This window comes from Tenrec ecaudatus, chromosome 3 (assembly GCF_050624435.1).
Source record: "Tenrec ecaudatus isolate mTenEca1 chromosome 3, mTenEca1.hap1, whole genome shotgun sequence".
NCBI lineage: Eukaryota > Metazoa > Chordata > Mammalia > Afrosoricida > Tenrecidae > Tenrec > Tenrec ecaudatus.
The window spans coordinates 204022790-204037794 of NC_134532.1; positions in this window are offsets into that span (position 1 = coordinate 204022790).

Genomic DNA, 15005 nt, shown 5'->3' on the forward strand with positions numbered 1-15005 from the left:
TGATCAGAATGGAGCTGTTTTTAAAGGTATTTAATGCCAAGCATTCTTCTATGCCCAATGCTTTCTGACATTTGATTATTCTAGCAGATTGCTTTCTGTGGTGAAATGATGAAATCCGTGATAAAATATTTGTAGAAAGGGTATACTAGACATAAAATACAGGAGAGGGAATGCTTCATGGGTGATTGGGATTTATTGGGCATGACCCCTTGTTAGCAATGCTTTCAAAGGTACAGCATAGGACCCATTCACAAACAAGGAAGAAAATCAGAAATATGAGTTCACTGCCCACAACCATACTTTACCAGGGTCTGAGCTAGGCTTATGTTAAGTTTTGCCTCATTGGGAATGAAGACCTTGGATTTCTATGGCTTCTGGCAGGACCACAAAGTAGCCATTAAAAACATATTGAATTCATCTCAATAACATCGGATAAACTGAACTGAAGGTATTCATTCACTCCAATGGATAGAAGAATTTAACATCCTTTGCTAGTTTTGGTATTGGAAGCACACGGATGAATTGGGAAAGATGTCTTTAAGTTTCCCACATTTGTTATGAAAATAATTACATACAGTTATTAATGAGTAAAGAGTCAGAATGAATGCTTATTGGAGGCTAGAGGGAGGATATGATTAGTCCTCACTGGGTGCTTTAGGAAGGGGCAGAGGAAGTGATACTTGCAATAGACCTCGATGAATAGATTAAGAAGGCTATTCCCAGGCAAAGGGCGTGGAACTGTTAAGATGTAGAGGCAGAAATACGTGTCTACCTTAAAACAATGTTGCATGTCTAATGGCAAAAACGGTATGGAGGGGAGGACCACATTTAATCTTTCCTGGCTTCCATATTGCCATGGGACATGGCTCAGGCATGCCTCTACCCTCCATAATTTTCAACATTTACTTTTCTGAACATATTTGGATACCAATCATTCCTCTTATGACACTTTACTCACATGCCGGGCTTGAGAATCCATTGCAGTGTCCACACAGAACTCAGAGGCAATACTGACTATGGTGGGGATTTATTCGGGACATTCAGAGACCACATTGAACTCACACACGGTACTCATAATTACATGATGCATTGTTGTAGGTGCCAAGTAGATGCTTCTGACCCATGGTGCCCTGTGTACAATACAATGAAACATTGCCTGATCCTGCGCCATCCTCACAATTATTCCTTTGCTTGAGCCTATTGTCACAGCCATGGTGTTAATCTATTTCACCAAGAGCCATCCTCTTTTCCGTTGCCTCTCTACTTTACCAGTCCCTTCTCCAGGGACTGGTCTTTCCTGACAACATATCCAAAGTCAGTAAGACACAGTTTTGCCATCCTTGTCTTTAAGGAACACTCTAGCTGTACTTCTTCCCCAAAATATCTGATTGGTTTTTGGTAGTAATATATGATACTTTCCATCTTTTCCATAGCACCACAACTCAAACACACTAATGCTTCTTCAGTCGTCCTTCTTCAATGTCCAATTTCTTTTTTGCTTTTTAAAAATACATTTTATTAGGAGCTCTTACATATATAATTACAATCCATGGATCCATTAGATCAAGCATAGCTGTACAAGTACTGCTTTTATCATATTCAATACATAGAAAATGTATGTAGTTTCTTCTTAAACTCATTGATAACAGCACCCCTTTTATCTACTGTCCCCCTACCCTACTACCCCATGAACCCTATAATATAGTATGTATTATATTATTTATATATTTTTATTATTATTATAGGTTGGGGGGTTGCCAAAACGTACACCTTCCAACATATCCACACACCTAAAATGCTGATGTTCATTCTCCTCAAGAGGAGCTGTCCAATCATTGTTGCTGTCAGTTCCCCCTTACAACCTTTCCCCCTCTTTCTTCCTGTACCCTCAGAGAATCATTACTCTCCTTACTGTTTAGCCTCACTAGTTTTGCTAGACCTTTGCATGTACATTGGTACATTTAAGGTCTTTGTTGCACAAAATCCAAGTTAGTTAGACCCCTCACTGTCCAACTTATACATGCATAGGAAGGCACTGAAATATCATGGACTGGGTAAGGCTCACTTTAGTTTTCAAAGTAATATTCTTGCTTTTCAACACTTTAATGTGGCTTTGTGAAGATTTACCCAACACTAAGCTTCTTTTGATCTCTAGACTGTTGCTTCCATGAGCATTGATTGTGGATCCAAGGAAATACTTGACAACCTCCAACTTTTCTTCATCTCTCATGCTGTTATCTATTAGTTCAATTGTAAGAAATTTGGTCTACTGTTCTTGAGTTGTAATCTGTACTAAAGATTGTACTACTTGACCTTCATCAGCAAGTGTTTCAAATCCTCTTCACTTTCAGCAAGCAAGGTTGCGTCATCTGTATATCGCATATTGTTAATAAACCTTCCTCCAATCTTGAAACTGCATTTTTCCATATAATTGAGCTTCTCTGATCACTTACTCATCATACAGAATAAATAAGTGTGGTGAGATGTTACAAAATGTATGCACACCTGTGCTTATTTTAAAACATGCAGCATTCCCTTGTTCTGGTCACACAATTGCTTCTTGATCCATGTACAAGTTCTACATGAAAACAGTGATGCGTTCCGGAATTCCCATTATTCTCGAGGCTGTCCATAATCTGTAATGACCCACAAAGTCTAATGCAGTAGCATGGTCAATAAAACACAAGGAAACATTTCTGGTATTCTATGCTTTAAGGCAAAGGTCATGTGACATCAGCAATTATTTCCCTCATTCTTCTTATGAATCTGCTCTTAACCTCTGGCAGCTTCTTGTCAATATACCGCTGCAACTATTCTTGAATGATCTTCAGCCTGTGATCTCAATGGCATCGTTGTACAATTTGAGCATTTTCTTGGGTAACATTTCTTTGGAACGAGAATAAATATATGTATAGATCTGTTCTAGTCCATTGGCCAAGTAGCTGCCTTCCAAATTTCCTGGCACTGATGAGTAATTGTTTCCAATCCTTCATCAGATGGTAGAAACATTTCAATTGGAATTACATCAATTCCTGGAGCCTTGTTTTGGGCTCATCTTTTTGGGGGCATCTTATGTTTTTCCTTCAGAATCATATAGCTCATATGCTATCTCCCCAAATGGTGGAATGCTGAGTAGTTCTTTTGATATAGTGACTGTGCATTCTTCCCATCTTTTTGTGATGTTTCCTGCACCACAAACTATTTTGCCCATTGAATCTTCTAATATTGCAACACGAGACTTGAATCATGAGCTCTTTAAGTATAAGATGATAAATGTGTTCTTCTTTGTTGGTTTTCTAACTCTAGGTCTTTGTACATTTCATTAACATATTTGACTTGTTCTTGTGCTATCCTTTGATATCTTTCTGTACAATTCTTTACCTTTATTATTTCTTCTATGTGCCTTAGATACTATGCAAGTCTCTCTGGCATCTACTTTGACCTTTTCTTGCTTTCCTGTCTTTGAAGTGATCTTTTGTTACTTCTTACTGACGTTCTTGATGCTTCTGCAGTTCAACAGGTCTTAGGTCATTAGTACTCAATGTAGCAAATCTGTTCTTGAGATGTTCTCAAAATTCAGGTGTTTAACTTAAGGTCATATTTGCTTTAGTGAATTTGTTTTAATTTTTTAGCTTCATTCTGACTTTATGTATGAGCAATTGGCCTCTTCCACAGTCAGCCCTTGGCCTGGGTTTAGATGCTGATATTGTTTTTTAATTGTCGCTTCCCACAGATGTAGTAAATTTGGTTTCTTTCTGTGTATTCCATCTGAAATCCATGAGTATTTTTGCCATTTGTGTTGGTGAAAAAAATGTATGTGCTGTGAACAAGTCATTGGTCTTGCAAAATTCTATCATGTAATCTCACCAAGACCAACTACTGTTCCTTACTCTGTTTTCAACTTTTGCATTTCAATAGTAAATGATTATGAATGCATCATGATTGCATGTTTGATCAATTTTACCCTGAAGATACTGATAGAATTCTTAAATATTTATATCACTTATTTTTGGTGGTTGTTTCATAAATTTGAATAGTTGTGTTGATTATATTACCTTGAGGGTGGGGGTAGGTATAATTCTATTTCATACTGAATTGTACTTCAAAATAGATTGTGGAATATTCTTTTTGACAGTAAATTCTACACCATTCAGAGCATAATAAACCATAGTATATTCTGATAGTCATGATTTGTCCATTTCAACTCACAAAACACCTAGGATAATAGAGTTTTATGCATTTCATTTCATTTGTGATTACTCCCAGTTGTCTTAGAATCATACTTTGCACCTTCCAGTCAGATCATTGGCAGATTTTTGTAGCGGTTCCTCCTTACCTTTTGTGGCATATCATTGTGATCAGCAAATAAAAATCCTAAATACTGTCTTCCCACAGACTTTACCAGACTCACATCACCATGGTCTACTCCACGCTGAGAAATCAGCTGCTCCTCAGTCACATTTAGAATGCCCTCAGACCTGAGATTCAAGCCCTTTGCCACTATCTCACAATGATGTGAGTCTATTCTTTAGGCCTTCAGTATCTGACAGTGTTTCAAAGCTATGCATTTTCTGTGGCAGCTTCCTTCAAAGTTAAGAGCTGGTTCATTTTTCACAGTCTGTTCTTCATCTGGAAGCTCCACTGACATGTACTTACTTTGGGTGACCTTGCTTCCATTTCAAATACCAGCGACATAGCGTCCAGCATCATAGCAACGCACAAGCCACCACAAACTGACAGAGAAGTGGTGGACAGAGTTTCTTCAGGAGGGAAGTTAACAGGTGAGAAATGCTCAGGATACAGTTACTGAGCCAGGATAGAGTCGTCTCCATAGTGCTCACAGTCAGGTTTTTCTAGGACTTGGCTGTTTAACCCAGATTTTTCCCTGATTGGGCAATGTGACTATGGTCTTTTAGGGTTGCCAATCAATGTAAAGGGCACATCACACAGCCATGAGCCTCATTTTGAAGGCACGCAGCTTCAGTTCCTTGACTCAACAAACCCAGTTCCACAAGCCTGTATCCTGCCCCCCAGCCACTCAGCTTTCCTTACACTGTGGGACTGGAAGTCCATTACTTTGTCTCATGCGCTGTTTTTGCGGCTTCCTGTGCTCCTCTGCCATTCCTATGACGTCACTGCTGTCTCCTGAGTCAAAGTGATTTACTGTGCAGGGACCACAGCGTCCACAGTACATGTTTCACTTTGGCTTTTTCCTTTTGCTGATAGTGAGATCATTCCTTTCGGCTGTTAAGATGATTGATTTTACAGCCAGCAGAATGCCAATCATAATTTAACCCTGTTCCCAATCCCACACAGCTGAATCAGATAATCTAATTAGTATCTTTCTACACCTTTTCCCCCAGACTTATCAGGAAAACCAGGTCTCTTGTTGAGAATTAGAAAGGCTATGTCCAATACAGTTATATTAAATAATTCATGGAATTGCAAGGGGAAAATAAAAGGCAGGATTATTAGTAACTTCACCTGGACCAGATAAGTAAGGTTCAAACTCTGATCATCCATAAAATAGAAAGAAAGTATATATGGGCTCATCAAAGCAACTTGAGCACTGAGAAGTGAATGAAGACCATCTGAGTATGGGAATACTTAAATTCCCACAAATAATTATTTTCAACAATTAAATATTCAATTCTTCACAGAGTTACCACTAGCAACTTAAATCTGAGTTGTAATATATATCTTCCCTCATTCTTTTAAAATATAATAGTTCCTATAAAGAGTTAAAGTCTCATAAACTCACAGGTGAAAGCTCTACCCTGGCTGACAGGATTGCCATGAGTTGGCATCAATTCAATGACAGTGAGGCTTTAGTGAGATACATGCATTCTATGTTTTTCTTATACACCCATACTTGTGATAGGTAAAGAGATTAATAACAAAACAAATAAAAATATATCAGCTATTGAATAAAAGAGGGTTATTTAAAAACAACCTCTGTAATGTCATGATAATTGACCCAATATGAAAAGTAAAGTGGCTGTTAATTGGAAAAAGGCAGATAGCACAATAGCATCGGTTTGGTGGACAAAGAGATGGTTCCAAGTAGAGTGAGCAGCGTGCAATTTCATTGTGTTCATCTGTACCGAGCGCGGTAGAAGCCCTGGCCTTGATGCTAATCCGCTCTAGAAGGAGCGCTGACATGTGATACAGCCGAGCTCTGAATCATTTCTCCCCATAAGAAACAAAGGCCAACGGATGAATTCATTTCTGACCATCAAGCTTTTACCCTGATCTTGCCTTTTTCTACAAAGCATGACGCAGAAATTTCAAAGTCAGTAAGTTCAGCGTTCAATAATATCATTTAAATAAGAAACACAACATTAAAAAAAGTGTTTAACAACTACAGTACGGCCCATACCTTGAGATCGATGAGGTCTGGATTTGCGGACACGGATGTGGAGAGGAGGGATGGAGAGAGTCATTGTTTGGAGGGGGATCCCCTTCCGTCAAATCATCTGGCAGCTGCTTTCCAGGAGTTGGTTTTTTGTTGTTTTTTTCCCCCTTCTTTGCCTTTTCTCACTAGGACCTGGCTGGCTTTCTCTTAAGGAAAAAAAACAAAAACTGCTTGCCGTGGTCTGCTGTTGGCGTTTCCTTAACTGCTTTCTAAAAGGGTTTCCTAAATTATCATCAACAACATCGATAGCATGGTTAGTCCGTTCTTTATTATGATGATTCTTTTTAAAAAAAACTCTTTCTTAGGACCCATGTTTTTAATCTAGCAGCAGTACCCAACGGCACAAACACTAAGAGAATTACAGCAAAACGCTTGGAACACAGCCGCAAACGGTTTAATCAACCCACACTAACACCGCCAACTAATGCGGAGAGACTGAAACACGAACTGCTTTTGCTTACAAAAATCACGTGCGTCGGATCAGCTTTGAGCTCTGAGGCAAAATGGTCTCAATATTGCGTGTCGAAATCCCACGAGTACTAATGTGGTCGAGGACCGGGGTTTTACTGCATGACTTAAAAATTATGAATAGTTATTTTTGGAATGTTTCACCTAATATTTTTGCATTTTGTTTGAACATGGACAACGGCTAACAGGGCACACCAGGCGCCCCTGTTGGGGGCGGCACACACAGGCTGAGATCCACAAGGTCTTCGGTGTGAAACACCAATGGCTCCTTGGGAGAAGCATGGGGTTTGCTCCTTCTGTAAACACACTTGCAGAAATTCACAAGGGCAACTCTCCCCTGCCCTATAGGGTCGCTGGGAATTGGTCTGGACTTGATAGAAGTGAGTTTTGAGTTTATTATTGTCATGTAGAAAAAAATAGATAATTTTGCATTACCCGTGATCTTAATCATTACAGCTCAAATGTTATATCACTTTCAGCAGGTACCAGGGAGGAAAGATTCAGTTAGGAAAGTACTGACACATAGCTGAATTGGAGGGGTGTCTCACTGATGCTCAAACTGAAATACTGCAGACCAGAATATGCTGCCAGACTCACGCTTTTGTCCCTGAATGCTTAAGGTCTATGGAAAAGTGTAAGAAGCAAACAGCCATTAGAAGTACAGGAAAGCCTGAGCTAGTAAAAACCTGTAATGGAGCCTTTCCATTAGGGAGAACTTCCAAAAATGCATTAGTGAGAGCAGCGGCTTTAGACTTTCTAACCTTTCCCAGTACCTGGGAGTTACATTCACCCACTGGTGACAATGCAGCTGTTCTATACAGTCAACATGCAATTACTCCGAAACACGAGAGCTCTCCCTTGAATTCATTTCCCAATCCCGAAAATACGTGAGGCTGGCTCAAGAAATGCGGGTTGAATTTTCCAGAAAATGATCAAAAGATGAACCCAAATTGAAGTGATTAAATAACCTTCTTTAACCTTACATGGCCAGGTGTGCTATATTAGTGTGTTGTTCGAGGATCATATCTATCTGCATACAAGGACATCCAGTCAATGAAACTGAGGGTTTTTTCCCCTTCAATTTTATACAGCAATCATTAAGGTAGTGATGCAGATGCTGAGGAATTTTACCAATGTCATACTTTGAAAAAATGAAACATGTAATAAAGATGCATTGACAGTTATTGGTAATTGGAATGCAAAACCTGGAAACAAAGGGAATGAATAGAAGTTCTAAAATATGGCTGTGTAGTCTGGGTACATTAGAGAAACAAATCCACAGAAACTCATACGTGTAAGATACAGCTTTATGTAAAGGGTAAGTGCGCCTCAAGAAAACATCCCAACCCAGTGCCGCCCAAGCCCACAAGTTCAACATTAGCCAATATTTCCAACACTAATCCACAGAGTCCTCATCGATTTCACAAAACACACACAATGATGCCGACGGCAGGAGGAAAGCAGAGTCAGTTAAGGTGTAAGCATCTCAGCACTGGCAGGGGTCTCTTCAGGGCTGCTCCAGCATGCAGGGCTGCATTGGGGTAGGTCCACGTAGCTTCTCCTCAGGGATGTCTTACAGGAAGTGAGCCTTGCCAGCTGAAGCAAGGAACTGGCTAAGGCAGCTGTGCCCTGGTCCGACCATCAGAAAGCAAGAGATCAGAGAACTAGAAAAGCAAGGATCACCAAACCATTTATCTCTCCACTCTTCGATTAACCCCACACGTGTGTATTGGCCAGATTGACAGAATAAACTAACTACCTCAATGGTGTTGGTGATAAAAATGAAACTGAAGCTTTTAGCATGAGAGAATTTTTGCACAACCGATGCTTTCTTCATCACAAATACCCCTTTTCAACAGCACAAATGATGACTATATCCTTAATTTCTCTAGATGGTATTCACAGAAATCAAATTGACTACATTTATGTGACGAGATGATGGAGAAGCTCAATATCAGCAGCTAAAACCAGGCCAGAGGCAAACTACAGAACAGATTATTAACTGTATATGTGTACATTCAGGTTGAAACTGATGAGAGTTAAAACAATTCCACAAGACTGAAGTACAACATTGGGTGTATCCTTCCTGAAATTCAAGAACACATCAAGAACAGATCTGTTGCATTGAACATAAATGACAGAAGACCTGATGAGTTGTGGGAGGACATCCAGAACAACATTCAAAAAGAAAGAAAAAGTCATTGAAAGAGAGGAACGAAAGAAAAGAGCAAAGTGGATGTCAGAAGAGTCTAATCTTTGCTCTTCATTTCAGAGCAGCTATGGCACATGGTAGAAATGATGAAGTGAAAAGAGCTGAACAGAAAATTTCAAATGACAGCTTGAGAAGAAAAAGTAAAATATTATAACTAAACGTACAAAGACCTAAAGTTAGAGAATCAGAAAGGAATAACACGCTCAGCATCATTTAAACTAAAGTAATACAATAAAATTTCCAAGCCTTCAGTTACAGTTCTCTTAATTTATGGGCAAAACACATATGAATGGTGTAGGAAAAATGAAAAAGAAAATACAAAATATACAGTCATTGTGCCGAAAAAAGAGTCAACATTCGATCATTACAAGACGTAGTACATAAGTAAGACATAATCGTACTGAAGGAAGAAGTACAAATTACTGCCAAATAATTAACTAGTGCAAGACTACAGAAATTGACTGAACACCAATTACAATATTCCAACATACTTAGAAAGCACTGGAAGCGCTTACTCTTCTTTGCCAGGAAATTTGGAAGATTGCTAGTTGGCCTATTGGCTAGAAGAGATCCATATTTGTATCCGTTCAAAAGAAAGGGGACCCAACAGGATTCTCAAATTATTGAACAATATAATTGCTATCACGTAACATAAAAGGTTGCTGAAGATCATTCAAAAATGGTTACAGCAGTGTTTGGACAGATTGCCTGAGCTTCAGGCTTGATTCAGAAGAGAACATGGAACCAAGGACATCTTTGCTGATGTCTGAAAGATCTTGGCTCAAATTAGAGACTAGCAGAAAGATGCATACTTGTGTATTATTGTCTCTGCCACAGCATTTAACTGCACAGATCGTATCAAACTACGGATAACCCTGAGGATCATGGAAATTCCAGAACACTTCACTGTGTTCATGTGGAATTCTACATGGATCAAGAAACAGTTGTGTGAATGGAAAAAGGGAATACTGCATTCTTTAAGATCATAAAGGTGCGCATCAGAGCTATACTTTCTCACCACATTTATTCAATCAGGATGCTTAGCAAATCATCAGAGATGCTAAATTGTATGAAAATGAAAGCAGCATTAGAATCGAGGAAGGTTTAATAATAACCATAGGTATAAAGATGATACAACCTTGCTTGCTGAAAGTGAGGTGTACTTGAAGCACTTGCTGATGAACATCAAGGATTGAAGTCTCCAGTTTGGATTTAACTGAATGTAAAGAGGACCAAAATCTCCAAAACTGGATGAATAGGTAACATCATGCATAAAGGACAAAAATTGATGTCAAGAATTTCATTTTGTTTGGTTTCACAGTCCTTGATCAAGGAAGCCCCAGTGAAGAGATCAAAAGATGCTTTACATTGGGTACATTTGCTGCACGAGACTTATTGAAAGTGTTGACAAGCAAGTATATTACTTTAGACCTATGGTGCACCTGACCCACATCATGGAATTCTCATGAATTCATGTGCATGTGAGCGTTGGACACTGAATAAAAAAGACCAAATGAAAACCAGTGCATTTAAACAATGGTGTTGTGTTGGTGAAGAATATTAAAGGCCTACGGATTGCCAAAGCACAAACAGATCTTTTTCTTGAAGTACAGCCAGAACGCTCTTTTGAGGCAAGATGGCAAGGCAAGACTTGAGCTCATGGACTTTGTACATGGTATCAGGAGAAGCCAACCCCTGGAGAAGTACATCATGCTTGGTTATGTGTAGGGACAGTGAAAAAGGGGAAGAGTCATGAAGAGATGGATTGACAGTTGTTGTCACTCGGGCTCAAACTATATATGTACATAAATACGTACATACACACATATATACATATACATATAAGTTATTTTATATGTATATGGGGGATGGTGCTAGTGATACTTTTAGATATTATAAAGTAACGTGCTATTCATTTATTTCGGGCCTTGTAAAATGAAGACTTCTGAAATTAATTTTTTCTAGTCATCTCTCTTGCTTTTTCTTTGCTAGTTCATCTTTGGGTTCTAGTTGCATCCTCAGCGTATGCCTGTCACTATGTCTGTGTGTCTCTTGCACCCTGCCTGACATCTGCGGCTGAATCGGTCTTACTCCTTACATTGTGCAATTCCTTTTTGTCAAGGACCTTCTGTTTCTCGACTGGCCTTCTTTACCAATCAAGATGCCCTGTTCTAGAGAATGGCTTCTCCTGAAAACATACAGCACATGGGATGACATCTCCCCGTCCTTGCTTCTAAGGAGCATTCTGGGATACTGCTTCCAAAACGGACTTGTTTGTTCTTTCGGCAGTTGCTGGAAGTCTAGTATTCTTGGTCAGCACCACAATTCAAATGCATTGGTTCTTAGTTGATGTTTCTAATTCAATGTCCAACTTTCACATGCTTATGAGGTGATTAAAAATACAATTGCTTGGGTCAGGCATAGGTAGTCCTCAAAGTAACTTCTTTTTTTATTATTTTCCATTACATTTTATTGTCACATAATTTACATTTCACATAATTAAATAGATCAATTGTTCAATCATATCAAGAAGAATTGTGAAATCACAACCACATATACATTAATGAGTCAAGTAAAGATATGCAGTGTTTTAAACCCTGTGGCTGCAATTCTATACTGTCATTATGACAGGGAATCTACGGCCTTCGATTGGCGATATTCTTTTTTTTTTTTTTTAACATTTTATTAGGGGCTCATACAACTCTTATCACAATCCATACATACATATACATCAATTGTATAAAGCACATCTGTACAGTCTTTGCCCTAATCATTTAAGTATTGTGTAGTAGATTTATCCAGTGCAATGTCTCATTTTAATCTCTTGCTTGCTGCTTCCATGAGCCTTGCTTGTGGATCCAAGCAAGTCAAACACCTAGAGTATGTCAAGCTTTTCTCCATTTATCATGAAGTTATCTATAGATACAGTTGTGATCTACAGTTGGGTTTTCTTTATGTTGAGTCATAATTCCTATGGAAGCCTGAAATCATTGATTTTCATCAGCAAGTGCTTCAAGTGGTCCTCATTTTTAGCAAAAAAGGTTGTCGTCTGCATACCTTAGATTGTTAGTAAGCCTTCCTCTTATCCTGGTGTTTTTTTCTCATATAGCCCAGCTTCTCTGAATATTGGCTCCATCATTGAACAGATATGAAGAGCAGATACAGTCCTGAAATATACCTTTCTTGATTTTAAACCACGTAGTAGTTCCTTGTTCTGTTCACACAACTACCTCCTGATCCATGCACAAGTTTTGCCCAAGCAAAATGAAGTATTCTGGAATTCCTACTTTTCTCAATGGCATTCCTGTTGAATTTTATCATTTTGGATACACTAAACCATATGATTTTCTGATTCAAAATGGCCAAATTCATTTTATTTAAACACGCTCATGGCATCACATGTCTGTCAGTTTGTCATGCTATGGTGGCTCATGCGTTGCTATGATGCTGAAAGCTATGCCCCTGTTATTTTCAAATACCAGCAGAATCCCTCCGAGTGAACAGGTTTATTGGAGCGTCCAGGCTAAGACCTGACTATAGAGAAGGACGAGGCTGTCTACTTCAGAGACAGTAACCATTGAAAACCTTCTGGATAGCACGGAAACCTTGTCAAAACGGAAAACCTCATGAATATCAGCTGGACAGTCTGAGATGAGCCAAAAATGAGCCCATGAGTTAGGAAGGCCCTCAAAAGATGACTAAAGAAGAGTGTCCTTCTCACAGTAGCAGCAAACATGATGGTGTGAAATGGGCAGGAATAAATCTTTGGGGACCTACACTGGCTGATCAGGAAGAACCCCAAATGAGAAGAAAGTTGTGAATGTCTGTTAAAGATTGAACGTGTAGTGCACAAAGTCTCAATCTAGGAAAGCTGTAGACAAGAAAATGTGAAATGGAATGCACATATATTGTTATGCCAGTATAACAAAAACCTAAGCAGTAAACAGTGTTTGATACTGGCAACGAATCATTGGGAAAATTTTTGGAAATGATTCAAATTTAGAATAGCATCACTGAAATATATTTAAGAAGAGATATGCAAAGTCTCTTCTCTTAAAATCTATAAATGATTGCCTGAAGGGAAATTAAAGAAATCTTAAATCAATTGTGAAACACATTATCTTTGTAGATTAAAACACTTAATCATCAAAATAGGCCAGTTCCATAAATTTATGAAATTCCAATAAAAATCTCAGCAGAATTTTGTGTGTATGTATGGAGGGGGGTTGGAAATTAGCAAGCAGGTTCTGAAATTAATATGAAAATTCAATAGGACAAATACCACTCAAGACAACCATTAGGAAGAAAGATTATATATCAAACATTTACATTGCCAAATATAAAGACTTATTATAAAGCTGCAGGGATAAAACATTGTGGTACTTGCACAGTATAGACAAATAAATCAATAAGACACAATATATAGTTATATGAGCTGCAACCACAGCAGTGCTGCAATGCAGTGTGGAAAAATATGGTTTCCTCATTAAGTAGTGTTTTGTCAATTTCATAATAATATGAAAAAAATTCTTCTCTATTGCATGCAGTACCAAAAATATAACAAATAAATAATGGATCTTTCTAAACATGAACATTTTGATAATAAAGCTTTTAGTGGAAACCGAAAGAGAATGTGTTCATAACCTTGGCATTAGACAATGATATCTTAATCAGCATGCAAGAAATACTCATCATGATTGAGAATTTAGTTAGCTATAATGTTAGACTTTTCACACTTAACCAGATGTTTACTGTGTTTCATCATTTTTTAATTATAAAAGGAAAATTAAAATGCCTCCTGACATATCTTCAGGATGGAACCATTATATCTACATATGATGTTATCTGGTTATGCATAGATAATATTTGATGTACTTTAATGTGATTATTTTAATTATTTGTATTTTTCCATATAGAGTGACATTTTTATAACAAACAAGAATCATGCTATTACTAAATTGTTTCTTTATTTGAAAAATATTCTTAAACAATGATATTATGCACATATACCATAGGTGAAGGGAAAAAATCTAGAATTAAACAATATCCTAGCGATATTTTATTCTCAATGGAAAATTCCATATAATGAAAAAACAATTTTTTATGAATATATGTTATTCACTGACATAATCCTAACATCTTTTAAGCAGTGTCTGCTAAACAGTAGACATGCAATTAATACATATTGAATGAGAGAGTGAATGTCTCCATCCTATTATGTTAAAAATCATCGACAATGACTTCCTGTGTCACTCTTTTTGTTTGACAAGAAGTCAATCTACCAAAATTCTTTATTTGTTGTGAAGACCAAACTCATCTCCTTCAGGAAGTTATCTCCATTTATTTTATTTTATTTGAAAAATATTTATAAAGTGCTGGTTAGTACTGATTTTATGAAAAGACTAGGAATGAAGAAGCTGCTATGTGATCGTTTGACAGCGGACAAAACTTCCTGCTCTTCTTGGATCCAAATTCCATTATCTGTGTAGCAGGAAATGGAAATACAATGCCATTTGTTAAGATAATTTCCTATATGAGTTTTCATTTCTATGTCATTGGTCATAGAGCTTTATAAAAATAAATGAGAACTACTTAAAGATATGTTTACAGTGAAGCCTTTTAATTTAATTTATATCACAGGTAAACAATTTGAATATACATGGACACTTAGGTATAAATGGTAGATTACCTTCACAGACAAGGGAAAGAGTTATATCCTTGTAAATGTCAGGGGAGAACTCTCCACGGAGTAAAATGTTGGATTATCACTAAAGACCAAAAGTCCCCAAGGAAATGCCCCAGAGCTGTACTCTATGACATTAGGACACATGCATGGTGGGTCTAGGGAAGCAGGCTGCTCAGAGAAAGAGAGATAAAGGCTTCCATCTCCTCCCAAATGGAAGGCAGTTT